This window comes from Triturus cristatus, chromosome 2_2 (genome assembly GCF_964204655.1).
Source record: "Triturus cristatus chromosome 2_2, aTriCri1.1, whole genome shotgun sequence".
NCBI classification, from domain to species: domain Eukaryota; kingdom Metazoa; phylum Chordata; class Amphibia; order Caudata; family Salamandridae; genus Triturus; species Triturus cristatus.
Window position 1 is genome coordinate 480215246 of NC_140582.1, and position 17192 is coordinate 480232437.

Genomic DNA, 17192 nt, shown 5'->3' on the forward strand with positions numbered 1-17192 from the left:
TGTATATTCTCAGTTAAATGTGCATGCCACAGTCGCACAATACTGATCAACTTCATAAGCATATCTTTTCCCAACAGGAACATTGTCATGGACTCATCTGTGGGCTGCTCATTGAACTACTGTGATTTCTCGTGGTAATTGTAATGCTTCCAACAATCTTGTCACGTATTCCCCATTTCGAATTGGAGATCCAGATGAAGTCATGAATTCCCCCAGGACCACAACTGTCCAAAATCATGGACCACACCAAAGCCATATGGACTATCTGTGAATAAAGTCACTCGCAATTTGTCTGCAAGATAACATGTTCATATAAGGTCAATCAATTTTCGCCACTTTTGCATAGGTAACACCTTGAAGACAGGGGTTTACACCAATCCTGAACTGTACAAACAGCGTAAGCTGCTCTCAAAGTCCCATATTCATCTCTTGAACATGAAGCATCATCAAAAATTACATAGTGGGGCTCATCAAAGGGTTCATCCTTAATCCCTTAACTGCTGGGCCTCCCCCTCCCCCCAGCACTGAACCCGTTTTTGGCTATTTGGTGTAGTTCAGTCTGAGGGCTCTATAACTTTTTTTCCACATAAGGTATACATGCCACATTTGTGTTCTGGAGGAGTGTTAGAAAATAGGCAAAATATAGAAACATTTTGAGTTTTTTCAGAAAAATAGGAAAAAAGTGCTCTGGAGAAAAGTGGGCTTTTTTGCCTAAAAATTACATCAGCAAATGGTTTTCAGTGCTAAAGTCACCCTCTTTTATGCTTTCAGGAACTTGCAGAGCTGAATAAAAATAAACTAATTTCTTACCACAGTTTTGACATTTTTCAAAGAGGTAGCTTATTTTTCCTATTTTTGTACTCTCAACCTACTTCCAGTTTGTGGTGAAAAGCAGTGTAAAAGTCATGGATGATCCGGGAAAGCTATAGATTTCTAAAAAGTAGACACCATTTCAAATTCAGCAATGGGTCATATGTGTAGATCCCTCAAGGTATTTTGAAAGAATATGACTGCTGAAATAAAGAAATATTGAAACTGAATAGGAAAATACAGCTATTTCTGAAATTTTCATCTTTAACGTTTGTCACGATGGACGATTCACAAAAGCAATATAACACTAAATCCTCTAGACCTTTCTAGTTGCAGGGATACATAGGGTTTGTAGGTTCTCCAAAAAAACAATGTACCCAGAGCCAACAACTGAGCTGCACCGTATAATGATTTTGAATTGATTAGCGAGTAGAGACCAATAAATATGGTGAAATATGTTGATTGAAAAATAGTTATCAAGGAAACTATTACTGAAATAGGTAAAAGATATGGGGTTTAGGAGCAGTGGTTATTTGTACATCTCTGAATTTGTGGGTACCCATACTAGTGTATGATTTAGAGTTTTTTTTTCAAGATGGCTTCTTTCTTATACATCTACCTCCATTTGGAAGGCACAAATTTAGAGAAATCCAATTGGTGAGAACAAATGTTCTACTAGGCTATCCTTCCAAATGTCTTTTAATAAAAATGATAACTCATTTGCATGGGTAGGCCTAGTGCTAACGACAGTAACAGGGCCAAAACACATTGAAAAATCAAATTTTTCCTTTTTGCTCAGTGTCGCTATCTGCGGATTTTAGACCCTAGCTCAGCCAGCAACAAGGAAAACCTAACAAAAGGTAATTTTTTAATAACTAAACACCTAGGGGAATCCAGGGAGGGTGACTTGTGTGAATCTCACCAGGTTTTTTTTTACCCCGAATCCCTTGTAAACCTCACACTTTCACTAAAGAAAAACACATGTTCCTTTCAATTCTGAAATTGAAAGTTCTGGAATATGAGGGGAGCCACAAATGTTCTTCCTACCAGCATTCCCCCAAGTCTCCTAATAAAAATGGTTCCTCTGCTGTGTGGAATTGCCAGGGGCCCACGATAGGAAACAGCCAAAAAGCAACATGGATACTTCACATTTTTCCACTCAAAACTGGCCCTTTTTGTTAACAAAGTAGGTAGCTTTGGATTTAGGGACCCTAACTCATCTGGTGCATAGGGCAGCCTAGCAAACTTGCATGTTTTTTTCAAACTAGACACCTGGAGGAATCTAGTGAGGGATGACTTGCGTGGCTCTCAGCTGTTTTTGTTACTCTGAATCCCTTGCAAACCTCAAACTTTGACCAAAAAAACACATTTTCTTCACATTCCTGTGATTGAAAGTACTGGAATCTGCAGGGAGCCACAGACTTTCTTCCACACAGCAGTCCCTCAAGTCTCCAGATAAAAGAAGTACCTCACTTCTGTGGTTAGACCGAGTGCCTGCAACAGGAAAAGGCCCAAAGCACTTGATGGATACATCATATTTTCCCACTCAAAACTAACCCTTTTTTGCAAAGTGGGTAGCTATGGATTTTGGCCCCTAGTTTGGCCCGGACATAGGAAAACGTGGCACGCTTGCACATTTTTAAAAACTAGTCACCTGGGGGAATCTCGGGTGGGGTGACTTGTGTGGCTCTGAGCATGTTTTTTTTAACCCAGAATGCCTTGCAAACCTCAAACTTTAACTAAAAAACACATTTCCTCACATTTCTGTGCTGGAAAGTTGTGGAATCTGCAGAACGCCACAAACTTCCTTCCGCCCAGCATTCCCTCAAGTCTCCTGATAGAAATGGTACCTCACATTTTTGGGAAATGGCCCAAAACAAAACATGGATACATTATATTTTCCCACCCAAAACAGACCCTTTTTTGCAAAGTGGGTAGCTGTGGATTTTGGGCCCTAGCTCAGCTGGCGCATTGGGAAACCAAGCAAACCTTTTTGAAAACTAGACAACTGGGCGAATCCAGGGTGGGGTGAGTTACGTGGCTCTCACCTGTGTTTTTTAACCAGAATCCCTTGCAAACCTGAAACTTTAACTAAACTAACACATTTTCCACACATTTCTTTAATGGAAAGTTCTGAAATCTGTGAGGAGCCTCAAATTTCCCTCGACCCAGAATTACTCCAAGTCTCCCAATAAAAATAGTACCTCATTTGTGTGGTTAGGCATAGTGCCTGTGACAGGAAACAGCCAAAAAAGCAACAAGGACACATCACATTTTTCCACTCAAAATTGAACCTTTTTTTTGCAAAGTGTGTAGCTGTGGATTTTGGGCCCTAGCTCAGCTGGCATGTAGAAAAACCTAGCACATTTGCACATTTTTGTAACATAAACATGTGGAGGAAAATCCAGGGCAAGGTGTCTTTCATGGCTTTCACTAGGTTTTTTTCCCAGAATCCTTTGCAAACCTAACAGTTTGACAAAAAAAAACGTCCTCACATTACTGTGGTGGAAAGTTCTGGAATATGTGGGGAGACACAAACTTCCTTCCACCTAGCATTTCCCCAAGTGTTCCAATAAAAATTATACCTCACTTGTGTGGATTGGCCTCGTGCCCGCGACAGAAAAAAGCCCAAATTGAAACATGGATACATCATATTTTTCCACTACAGGCAGGCTCAGGAAGACTTATCTTTCTTGCACTTTTAGTTCACTCATTGTGCGGCAGAAGCTCTCTTCTGGTAGTATTTGGCTAATGATTGGCAATGTGCAGTGGCGGCTCGCTGAGGGAGTGCTGACGGGCGGTGAGGCGGGGCGGAGGAGAGGCAAGGTAGGGTGGTAGTAGATTCCAACATACGTCAGAATGGAGTAAAGAGCGCACAAGGTAAATTGTTTTAATTACTTACCTTACTCCTTTCCACCGTGTGTCGTAGTCCACTAGCACCCCACCCTGCACCTCCCCTGCCCCGCCTCACTGCCCTGCAGCACTTTCTCAGCGAGCGCACCTGGCAATGTGACTAGCAAGAGAATTCAGTTGAAAAATGACATATCCAATTCCTTCCACTGCAAAGTAGTAGGGAGGGTGGCGTCTGAGGATCACTTGTTTGCATATTTCCCAGACATTATGAGATTTCTTACATTTGAAAACTGCAGTAAATACTGAAGAACAGAAAAAGCATTTTCAATAAGGAAAATAACCTTAGAGTTTAGCTGGCAGGGTATTCTTCTGTCAAAACATGATGGGTATCCATTCTGCCAATATGTACATTACCATGGAATATAATGCACTTGTAATACAGCGGATAGACCATCTGCCACTTTTTGACAGAAGATGAAGGTAGCTAGCTGGTCACAAGTATAATCTTTGTGAGTAGGGCTGGGTGTAGTGATCTGTGTGTCATCCACACCTTCTACCTACGTGTGATCCCCATAAAAACAAGTCTAGACATAGGCCCTAAGATTTTACTACCTTGTCATGACTCTGTCCCAATCTAGGAGCCCGATTGGGACTTTGGCGGTGTGGGAGCCAGACTGCCACACCGCTGCCCTGCTCCCACACCACCAAAGCCGTGTGAGCACCGCCCGCCAGATTACGAGTTTTCTCGTGTCTGGCGGGCAGTTCTTTGGCTGTTCCATGGTGGTGCCTCTGAAAGAGGGCACCGCAATGGGAGCGTCAAAGGCAGTTCCTGCAAGACATGGACTCTGCAGTTTATGCTGTGCAGGAAATCGGGTGCATGCACACATGTGCCCCCCTGCATGCACCCTATGGCCCTGAGGCAAAAGGGGGCACTGTAGAGCCCCATTTGTTTCCTTTTCACCACAGTTTTCATGGCGGACTGATCACCATGAAACTTGTAACATGCTTGTCGGTGGTGCAGCAGCACTGCAAAGCATATTGCAACCTCCAGACTGCTGCAACACCACCAGCAATCTCTGATGACTGGCAGTTGTGGCAGTCCAACTGCCCAACTTGTAATAGGGCAGTCGGACCGCCTGGGCAGAGGTGCCCGTACTGCCACCATGGCAACAATGGTCCATCAGACCACCGTAGTCATAATTTGGCCCCACGGGCCAGATGGACCTTTTCTAATGCCTCCCCATGACAGCCTGCTTAGAGTCGAGAGTACTTATCTTTCTTGTGCCCTTAGTGCGCCCACTTACTTATGTATAAGACTGGTGACTAACATGATCCACTCCAAGATGGACACCAAAAACCTAACAGGATCATCTGACCCTCGCTGACACATCAGCATCCACGTTTGTCTTAAGCGTGTTTGGCGTTTTGTGTGCAGTTAACAAAAAATGTATGTTGCAACTCTAAGCGGATGACTGCAACATCCGATGTACGTAGTATATTGACCCTCCTGCATGTGGAGTATTGTCTATGTCTGTTTGAGTTTTTCTTGTAGCTGACCATAAAGCATGATAGAAGAACTTACTAGGGTTTTTGCTGATCGTGGCATATTAATTTGGTATGACGGTTCAATCGGCACATTTTCGTTTAAGTGGTGAATGGTCAACCACTATTTTAGGTGTTAAGTAATATTTTTCCCCGTCTGTTTTGTCTTTGACCAGAGAGGTGTTTATAATGTCACTTTCCCTCTCTGGTAAGTTTATTGGTACTTTACTGTATTTTACACTTGGTTTGGTACACGCCTTGTGTTCTGTTTTTTCATGCTGCATGTTGGGATAGTGGTTTCGCATTTAGAAGTCAGCATTTGGTGATTTTTCATGCTTGACACTACACTGGGTGTCTTTTGTTGTTGGCAAGTGATGCACATTGTAAGTTTAAATATTCTTGAAGTGTACCTCTACAGATTTTACCTTTTTGTGTTGATTTAGTTTGATGTATCTTTTCAACACAGAGGGGCCTATTAGGAGGTTGGGCGGACGTCCGCCCACCACCCTAACAGAGATAGGGACCGCCCGACATAGTGTTGGGGGTCCCACAGGACAAATTACAATGCAACCTCAACCGTGTGGTCGCATTGCCCAGGGTTTCCATTGCGGCGGATGCTGCTGGCTTCAGCACCTGCAGCAATGGAACAAAGGGATGTGTAACACACCCCTGTACTACATCACAGGCACCATGCAGTGCCTGTCCCTTGGTACAGGGATCTGTTGGGGGCACCATAGGTGCCCCCCACACCCACAATCAAGGGCCCAGGATGAATGAGGGCCCACTACCAGCCCACAATGTCCATCACTGCCAGCGTTTCTTTGGCAGGTGAACCGACATGTAAAGGCTGGTGGGGAGGGACCATCCTAATCCCTATGGTGGTGCCTGGTAGGCACCAACACCATTTTAGGGATAGGAAGGCCTCTGACACACAGGCGGGCTCAAGGAGCTTGTTGGATGCGTGGCGGTTGGAGTTTCCCACCGCCATGGAACCGTCGTCCATTCTAATTTGGCGGGCAGAAAATAGCCTTACAATGGCAGTGAGACTGCCACCGACAGCCTGTCGGTGGCGGTCTCACCATGATCGTAATGACCCTTAGAGTCCTGATGATGGTCTCGCTGACCCTTTGGCGCCTTTAGACCAAAACGTCAATGGTTCTCCCTGTTATCCTTAGTTATGGTATTATATGCTATTTGAGTCCATAATTTTGCAAAACACTGGACGCTTTCATCTGGATTATGAACCTTTGGAAGTTAAGAGGAGTCTACGCCTCTACAAAATCCTGGGACTAACTCCTTATGAACTTTGTCTATGTGGCATCTGATTCTAGAAGGGCTTTGGTGTTAATGGCATTAATATTTCTATGAATTGTTTCAAATATGTGGTTCCATGCGATACAATTTGTATACAACAGTACGCTTTTTCTGATGTGAGTTTATAACGTGTTTTTTTAGAACACTTTTGGATCCTATGACCACCTTAAAAGAAATGTTAAAAAACATTGTTAGTTGTTACTTTTAGTGCACTTACTGCACTAAATGCAACGTTTTCCACTGCATGAAAGCAAGATAGAGGGTGTCAAATGATATCATGCTGAACCATTCCTCAGACAGTGTGATCAGATCTACATTTGAAAACTGTGGTACAAATTCTGAGGCAGACTCTCCTACGTTCCATAGAAAAAATATATCCAGAAAGACTAAGGGGCTTCTTTAAAGAATAGACTATAGCTTATATATACTCCATCAGAGTGACAGAGTAAAATAGCCCATGGCTCTGGTGGAGTAACCTCACTCCGAATTTAGAGGTGTCCATAGTTTCAGTGGACATCTCTTACATAGGCAGGAATTGCCATAATGGTGATTCATGTCAATGCATTGAATGTGTGCCATGCAGCTCCAGCAACGTGACAGTATCATATGGCACACTTTTAATCTTTTTTTTTTTTCAGAAACAAAATCCAAAGGTAGGATTTTCTTTTTGAACATGAGGAAAGTAATAACCCCTTGCCATGGAAGTTTTCTCCCATGTCTCAGGGGTCGTTAAAAGGTTTTTAATTTTACTCACTGTCATGTTTTGTATGGCTGTGTGTGAAAGTAAAAACTGGCCGTTTGTCCATCCATTCCAAATAGGACAGAAGGACAAATGGGAAAACCTCTGATGGCCTTTAATACATCAGGCCATCGGAGGAGAAGGTCAGCTAACTCTTAAACTGACTCCTCAGTCAGTTTTCCAGAACTTTACTTTTGAGTGGTATTAAATGTAAAGGTTGGAATGCAAAGGCCTCCTTGACATGGACACTGGGTACAGAAGTATTAACTCCCATGCCTCTTTCCTTACCAAGTACAAACTTTGCATCTGCGTTATGGATTACTCTTATCTGTTGCAGTAATGAAGTCAGCAACATGTTGATCCTATTGCCTACACTACAAAGATAAAGTAGAGGATACTACTTCTACAATAGCAAGTCTAACAAGAACAGCCAACCCAAAGTCAGGAAAGAGCATCAGTCTTGCCATAACAGTCTGCTGATAGACAACATATGCATTGTACTTTGATAAATGGATAAGGTGGATAGCCAACATCTTGCCCCATGTGTGACTTCTACACGTCATATCATAGGGTTGAAGTATATGGGCAGGTTTTTTCAACTCCACCCATGTTCTTGTTATTATTGAGTATACAGTTGGGCATGTGCCCCAAACTTTGACTGAAGACATGCTCTCATCATGAATTATTGTGAGCACATGTATGTCCCTTGTGTCTGAGAATTTTACAGCCAGCAGTTTGTTGCATCAAAGGTACAGTACTGACCTTTTTGAAGTCCTTTACAAACAAATTCCTTTGTGGTAACTTTGAATTGTACCAGAAACCACAGTGCCAATGTTGTATAGGTCACAGAATAATTGAGCTCCTGTATAGAAATTGTCCATATAAAGGTTATAACCTTCATGAAACAGTGCGTGCGCAAGATCCCCCAAAATATTTTCACTAATTCCATATGTGTAATAGCAACCTGCATGATTGATACTGAAGTCCTCCATATATGTTTTTAAGCTGTATGTATGCTTAGTGGAACTCTTGCACAACATGTGAAGCTGGAGGCAGAGACACAGAGAGGAGGTGGAGATGCTGAGGGAGAGGGGGCTGGCTGATGAGGAAACTGAGATGCTGAGACGTTAATGGTTGGCATTGGAGCAGGCGCAAAGCAGGGGGAGCCAATTGAGGCTGCCAAGAAGGCAGGAGTGGCCCGTGGTCTGTGGCTAGACTATGGGAGTTAGAGTCCCATGAAATGGTACTGTTGATCTAAGACTCTGCCAGACTTGGACTCAGCTAAGCCTGTGGCTGGTGGCAGTGGATAGTTGTGCTCATTCTCAACACACTCAACACCCCACATCGCACCACGACAATCCCGGATTTCCTCTGAGATTTCCAACCTACAGCACAATAAATTGAGTGATAGGAGGTGGTGCAGAGGAGCATAGAAGGTGGTGTGCTGATTGGGCTGAGGGCATCTGTGGTTTCCACAGGGAGGAGGATTTTTCTTCCTTGTTGTTGGCATTTTAGACTATTTTTCACCTGCATTGGGCTTTGAGCTCTAGTGACCAAGTTCTCAATGGAAATCGTTCACCAATTACTGATCTCTGACTGATTACTGGATGATTACTGATCTTTGTTGGTTAATCCAGTTTTAATTCCACCATCATTATTTTTCTGACTTTTATTGGCTTTTTACTTCAGGATTCTAAAAGGCTTGTACAGTTTGTACAAGACTGTTAAAAGACTATTAATCTGGTAGATACGCCTGGCAAAAACTTTAGGCCCACGAAGCAAGCATGGGTGCGTGCACGGGGAGCAAAAGAAGAGAGTGCTACTGGCAGAGAGTGGGGTTCAGGCCATATGGACTTAAATGTGGAGAATATGATGAGGATGTGCTGTACAGTCTGGATACAGCAGCTACTCCATGTTTTAATTGTAAATGTTTTTTCAAACCAAGTCTTTTGTGCCAACTGCCCAGGTGAAAGAAAAGAGTAACTGACAATTCCAATAAGGTACTTTGTCACTAAACATTTTAAAGTCATGGAGAGTCCGAATGACTTGAGAGTCTCAGGAACTTCCCTAGAAACTATAGATACATCAGTTAAATTATTTGGTCTGGGTGCAGTAACTAATGTTGCAGATTTATCAAAAATTGTATCTAAGTCCTCGTGACAAGTTGTCAGAAACCAAAACATGTCTAGGGCTTCATAATAATTTTGTTCAACATGAGGACTTTGTGCTGTCTGCGGTAGAGTTAGACCCAAAAGGAGCAAGAGAAAAATGGATTTTTGAATGTGCTCCGGTGTTGGTTAATGAGATGGAGATGGATAAGGATGCTGTAAGGGTCTCAAGGTGATGGGAGGCGTGGCAGGGGACTGCTGATCTGTCGCAGTCATTGTGGTTTAGTCGAAGAGCTGGGTCTTGAGGTCCTTCCTGAATTGGGGCAGCAACTGTGATTGAGGTGGAGTGGCAGGGTGTTCCTGGTCTTTGCTGCGAGGTAGGAGGTAGGGGTCTTCCCCCGGCAATGGTCAATTGGATACGTGAGATTGCAGCCAGATGGGCGGAGCAGAGATCTTCTGTGGGTGCCCGTAATGTGAGGCAGTGGTTGAGGTATGCAGGTCCTGTGTCATGTAGGGCTTTGAAGGTGCTTTGATGAGCTTGAAGGTGATTCTTTTGTTGACTGGGAGCCAGTGGAGGTATTTCAGGTGGTTGGTGATGCGGCTGTGGTGGGGGATATTGAAGATGAGTCTGGTGGAGGCGTTCTGAATGCTTTGCAGTTTCTTGAGAAGTTTCTGTGTGTTTACAGCATAGAGTCTTTTGTTGTTGTCGAGTCCGCTGCTGATGAGTGCATGGGTGACCATCTTACTGGACACAGTGGGGATCCACTTGAAGATCTTTCAGAGCAGGTGCAGCGTGTGGAAGCAGGATGATATGATGGCGTTAATCTGGAGGTTCATGGTGAGCAAGGAGTCTAAGATGATGCCCAGATTTTGCGCATGGTTTGTGGGTGTGGGAGGTCCAAGATCTGTGGGCCACCACAAGTCATCCCAGGTGCAGGGGGTGGAGCCCAGGATGAAGACTTCGGTCTTCTCTGAGTTTAGCTTGAGACAGCTGTCCTCCATCCTGGTGGCTACAGACTTCATCCCATAATGGAAGTTGTTCTAGGCAACTATGGGTTTGTCGGTGAGGGAGAGGATCAGCTGGGTATCATCAGAGTAGGCGACGATGTTGAATCTGTGGTTCCTGACGATGACTAAGAGCGGGGCCATGTAGATGATGAAGAGCGTGGGGCTCAAGGAGGAGCCCTGAGGCACTCCACAGCTGATTTCTGTGGATTACGAGTGGAACCGTGGTAGCCTCACTCTTTGCATTCGGCCTGTGAGTAATGATCTTATCCATTCCAGGGCTTTTATGTGGATGCGGACGGTGTGGAGTTTAGTGCATAGGGTGAAGTGGGAGTGGTGTCGAAGGTGGCCGAGAGGTCCAGGAGGATGAGAACTGCAGTTTCGCCTCAGTCGTGGAGGGTGCGTACATCATCTGTGGCAGTGAGGAGGGCAGTCTTGGTACTGTGATTGCTTCAGAAGCCAGATTGGGAGAGGAACAGGATGTGGTTTGCTTCGATGAACTCGGAAAGTTGGGTATTGATGGCCTTCTCGATGACCTTGGCTGGAAAGGGGAGCAGAGAGATGGGTCTGAAGTTCTTGAGGTCTTTCGGGCCGACAGAGGGTTTTCCTCAGCTGGGGTTTGATCACTGCGTGTTGCTTTTCTTCTGGGAATGTCATGGAGTTGATGGAGCAGTTGATGGGCCAGCAGAGCTCGGGGGCGATGGAGGTGGTGGCTCTGTTGAAGATGTGGTGCGCACAGAGGTCTGGGGGTGATTCTGAGTGGATGCTCTTCATGATCTTGAAGGTGTTGTCAGTGGTGAGGGGAGTCTAGCTGATCAGGGTCGTTGGGCACAGTGGTTCCGAGTGGGGTGAGAGGGTCTTGGTTATCGAGGCCATTGAAGCTGTCATAGATCTCCTTAATCTTGTGTTGGAGGACGGCACTGAGGTTGTTGCAGAGGTCTTGGGAGGCTGGGATGTCTGCTGTCCCATTGTTGAGCTGGGTTTACACCTAGGAGTAAGTGTGCCACGTAGTGTGAGTGAGAGGTTGTGCCATTTTTTTAAGAATATTTTTTAAAAGACGAATATGTCTATATGCATCTTCAGACTATGGAAGAGGAACATAAACAACTCTACAAGGTAAAGAACCAATTTACAAATACAATCTTGAGCCTGTTAGACTGTCTTGTCTATATGTGTCTATGAACAGAGACATTGAACTGACACTGGAACCTTGAACACCTCTTTCTCCCTCTTGTATTTAGATATATTTTATTTAATCACTATTAGTTATTTGAGATAGGTGTTTCTTTGTTTATGGGGCAGAACTGCATAGATTAGAGGAATGTGGATATTTTATTGCTGGCTGTGGAATAGTGGTGAGCAGGATTTAAATATGCTATCCATTGAGGTTAGTACATTGCAAGATGTACAGAACACTATAATTCTTTTCTCATTACTTTCATTGTGCTATAAAATTAAGTTTTCTTTTTTATGTGTATCTGTAGGTTGAGCTTCAATGTCTATTTCTTCAACTCTTTTTGATGGAAGTAGATGAACTATTGTAGGAATCTTTTAAATCTTGGACACATTTTTTTGATATATTAGGTGAAACGTTGTACTCTTTAAGGTGAAATGTTTTGTTCTTTAACATTTTCTAAATTGTCATTTATTGTTATTATATAATCATAGTAAACTTTTGAATAATATTTGGCACCTTTCCAATATGGTCTCTCATTGTTTAAACTTTCTTTAGCTTAAGTATAACCCATATGTCAGTAAATGTTTGCATTTTTGTGAAGTCGTATTTGTTGCTACATTGGCCAGTATGAAGTCTGTGAATGATATAGATGTGTTAAATATAATTATGTGCATATTATTTTGCCTTTTAATATTCTTCTAGTTAATATTGGTGTTCGTTTGATATTTTATTAGCGAGATTTTAGTAGTCAATGTTTTCGTTATTTACAAAGGTGGTTATGAAACTCAATAGTTCAGTAAACAGTGTTAGCCATCTTTTCGCCACAATATTTTAACATACAACCTATTCCATAACTAAGACTAGAGTGCCTAATCTCTCAAAGCAGGCTTTAGTTTCTCCACAAAAACAAATCCTCAGACCAACAAATGCATTACTTCTCGTCTCTTCGTGACCAGCGTGACGAGCAAAATCTTTGAAAGTGGTCACTATCAAAGCGAAACCGTCAAACAACATAAGGCACTCAGAGATTGCCAATCAACTGTTACCAATGCAGGCTAGTGCTCCCACCCCTAAACATTTGTAAATTGGTTTACATCTGATTGGCATATTTAATGTACTGGTAAGTCCCTTGTACAGTGGTATGCCATATTCCCATGGCCTGGAAATTAAATGCTTCTCGTGGGCCTGCGGCACATATTGTGCCGCCCACTTAAGTAGCCCCTTAAAACATGTCCCAGGTCCCCCATTGCAGCCTGAATGCAGTTTTAAACTGCCAATTCGACTGCCAGTGTGACTTGCCACTATAACCTTGCCAAACCTTAAACACCCCTTTTATTGCATATACGTTAAGTTTGGGCGGAATTTGCGTAGTCGCATTACGCAAGGTTCTGCAAAATCGGCATGCGGAAATTCCGCAAACACGCGGAATTGCTTGTCCCACCCGTTTGCAACGTGTTTTTACGTGCTCGTGGGGAAATATCTCGCTAACTTGTCCATGCGGTCGCTAATGGGCGCGGCCATCTTGTTTTTCTCTTGTCCCACCCGTTCGCAATGCTTTTTTCCTGTTCCGGGTCGCGTATTGCGTGCTCCCACCCGTTCGCGATGAGTATTTACAGTTTGGGAATGTGTATCATGTGTTCGTGATGCTTTTTGCGTGCTCGGGGGGAAATATTGCGCAAACTTGCCCATGAGGTCGCAATGGGCGCGGCCATCTTGTTTTTCACTCTATTGCTATGGTTCTGGGCCTGCTTTTCTATCCTCCCTCTATGTTTGCAATCCTTTGTTTCTGTACACTTTTCTTAAATCTTTTTTAATTATTATCTATCTCTCTATTTTCCTGATTCTATACTTTGACTTTTTTTCTACTTTTTCTAACTTTTTTACTACTTTTTCACTATTTTTCTATAAATTTTTTCATTTCTTTTACTTACTTTTTGAATTCCTCCCTTTCTTTTCTGCCCCCCTTACATAGACAACCCAGAACCATGGCCAAGGCGGTGGGCAAGGGCAAGGGCAAAGCTGCTCGCAGTCGCAGCCGCGACCGCCTCCCCTGCGGAAGCCGGCGCCCACACGGGGTGCAGGTACGGGCCTTATTTAGTGAGGTGGTGGTGGCTACTTGGGTTTTTATGTCCAGCGCTACCTCCCCTTAACCCTGGCAGGAGGAGGCAGGCCTGGGTCCGGGTACACATTCTGGGAGCATCACCAGTGGTTGGGGAAAGCTGCGCCAGGCAGTGTGCACCGGTGGTCCGATATCCTCGACCGAGAGCAGGACCTGCTGGACCTGCTACGAGTGGAGGTCCCAGGGCTTGGTGAGTAGCTATTTAATATTACTACTTTGTGTTCTTTTGCTCTGTGTTATATATTGCGAATACATTTTTTTCCCGAACAGCAAGAATACTGCTGCTTACATTGCAGGTAAATTACGTTTAAAAATCTTCTGTGATTGTTATGACACAGGTGCTCGGAGCTACTAATCTTACTTGTTTGCTACTTTACGTTCGCTTGGTATCATTATGTAAGAGTTTACTTAAGAGAACTTAAGTTAGGTAATGCTAGAAAGACTCTAGTCCTTCCTTTGTCCTCATGCCACTAAGAAGAGATAGTGGTGGATTGATAGATTTAGTTACTTATTAGTAGGTCATTTTTTAGTGGTCTGCGTGACGCATCCTCTGTCACGTCACGTGTTGCTGAGTGCTGCTTACCCCAGTCCTTAGTAGAACCTTTTGTAGTTTGTTTAGTGAGTGGCAATAGGCTTATCACTAGCAGAACATCAGCAGCAACCAACCAAGAATTTGGTGTATGCAAAAATGTATGCATGTCTCCACCAACTATGCATTTTAGAGGACTTAAATAAATGGAAATGCAGACTTAGTGAACAATTGGCCCGTCTGGAATAGGTGGACTAGGTCAGGTGGTACTTAGGCTTAGTTAGTATTCTGGAATCAGAATGGAACACTGGATTAGTGGTCATAAATAATAACAAGACAGACCGCGAATCCCACAATACTAGTCGACCAGATCAGATAGGTCAATTTTATTGCAATTGTTGTTTCCATACATTTTTTTTGAGCGTTTTAAAAAATATTTTATTTGTTTCACACCAATCATCCATGTTTGTCTCTTTCTTTCTTACATCTTTCATGACCAGCACCCGGGGGCAAGAAGACGGGGTCGAAGTCGGTGGGAGCTAGAGAAGATGCCTCCCAGGGCCAGGGACGCTCCTCTACCGAGGGCTCTACTGCTGGCTTCAGTAAGTCCTCCTGTTGTTAATATTAATAATTATACTTCCCTGACTTTTACTGCACCTTATTTTTTCCGAACTATTATTTCTATTTCCTAATTCTATTATTTACAAAATCTTCTTCGATCTAGACAATCTGTTTCTAAATTCTTGTTATCTCTGCCTCTAACTGCCTCTGCTATGACTCTCTGTACTACTACTATTAGTCTATCTGTAGCTAAGCTTGCCCATGTGGCCACTCTTTATGTAAAAGGTTTTAAATAAAACTCAGATTCACCAATCGCTCTAGCCACTGAGTCCAGTCCTTCGGGTTGTTCTCTTCTAGTGTGCTTAATCTTGAGGCTTTTCGACAATTCCCACCAACAAAATGCCCAACCAGATATTTTACTATGTTTGATAGGATACATAGGACATACTACTACTGTTGTAGGGATTCTGCACATACAGAACTATGCACAAGAAAATAGGACATTGGTGATAGGAGGTTGGATCTTCCTCACACCGTCCTCACCCACAAACCCACAAACCCCTGACCAAATAGCTATAGTGTCTCATTAGCTCCCTGAACCACCCGAAGATACCCAATGATTAGACAACCCAGAACATAACACTACACTCCCGACCTCTCACACCCTTTCGCTCACTCACTCGTTTATGTCCACACCAAATACCACAGAGTCTATGTAAGTTCAAAAGGTTTATTTTTCAACTAACAAGCTCTGAACTGACCTGAACTTCCACCTCGAGAACACCAACAACAGCAACTCCACCACACAACTGGACAACCTCACCAACCTCGGCCTCAAACAGCTCGTCACAACACCCACCCACTCCGCCTGACACAAGCTCGACCCCATTTTGTCCGCCAGCAGCCACGTCTCCATCAGCCACCCCACCAAACTCCACTGGACCGACCACCACTTCTCCTTCATGAAAACCACCGCACACAACCACCAGCAAAGAATTCCCCACCGCAGCTGGAACTAGGTCACCGAAGACCAGCTAATCACCACCCTCGCCCTAAACCCACCAACCGACCACACCGACACAGCCGCCCGCAACCTCAGGCAATGGATCGATGACTGCGCCGACACTCTCGCCCCATCAAGAAACATCAAAAAGATGCACCGACAGAAGAGCCATCTGGTTCACCGCTGACCTCCGGACATCCAAGCAGACCTGCCGAAGACTAGAGAAGAAATGGCGCCACGAGCAAACACCGGACAACCATGCAGCCCTCAAGAACGCCAGCCGCAGACACTACCAACTCATCCAAATGGCCAAAAGGACCTCCTTCAAGGAACGCATCGACAACAACGCACACAACAGCAAAGAGCTCTTAAACATCGTGAAGGAACTCGCCAACCCCATCTCCAGCTCCAACAACATCCTGCCGTCACAAGACCTCTGCGACAGACATCCACAACAGCTTCAACTCCCAGACCGCTCCAACAGCCGCCGACACCCCAGACCCACCGCCCCCCCAGTCACACCAGCCGCCTGATCTCCTGGAACCACGTCAACGACGAAGACACCATCAAGACCATGAACACCATCCACTCCGGCTCACCATCAGACCCCTGCCCCATCACATCTTCAACAAAGCGAGCTCCATCATCGCACCCCAACTCCGTAAGATCTTCAACAGCAAATTCGAGACGCCACCTTCCCAGAAAGCTGGAAACACGCACAGATCAACGCCCCACTCAAAAAACCCAAGGTAGACCTAAAGGACCTCAAGAACTTCCAGCCCATCTCCCTTCTCCCGTTCTCGGCGAAAGTCATCGAGAAGATCGTCAACAGACAACTGACCCAATTCCTCAAAGAGAACAACACCTTGGACTCATCCCAATCTGGATTCCGCAGCAACCACAGCACCAAAACTGCCCTCATCGCCACCACCAACAACATCAGGGCCCTGCTGGACAACGGCGAAACCGCGGCCCTCATCCTCCTGGACCTCTCAGCCACCTTCGACACCGTCTGCCACCACACCCTTCGCACACGCCTCTACAACACAGGGATCCTTGACAAAGCCCTGGACTGGATCACCTCCTTCCTCACCAACAGAACCCAGAGAGTCTGCCTCCCTCCATTCTTATCCGAAGCCACAAAGATCACCTGCGGCGTACCCCAAGGATCATCACTCAGCCCTACCCTCTTCAATGTCTACATGAAACTGCTCGCCAACATCATCCGATCGCACAACCTCAACATAGTCTCATACGCCGATGACACCCAGCTGATCCTCTCCCTCACCAAAAAACCCATCACCGCCAAAACCAACTTCCATGAAAGGATGAAGGTCGTCGCCGAATGGATGAAGAGCAGTCGCCTAAAACTGAACTCGGACAAGATGGAGGTCCTCATCCTTGGCTCCACCCCCTCCGCCTGGGACGACTC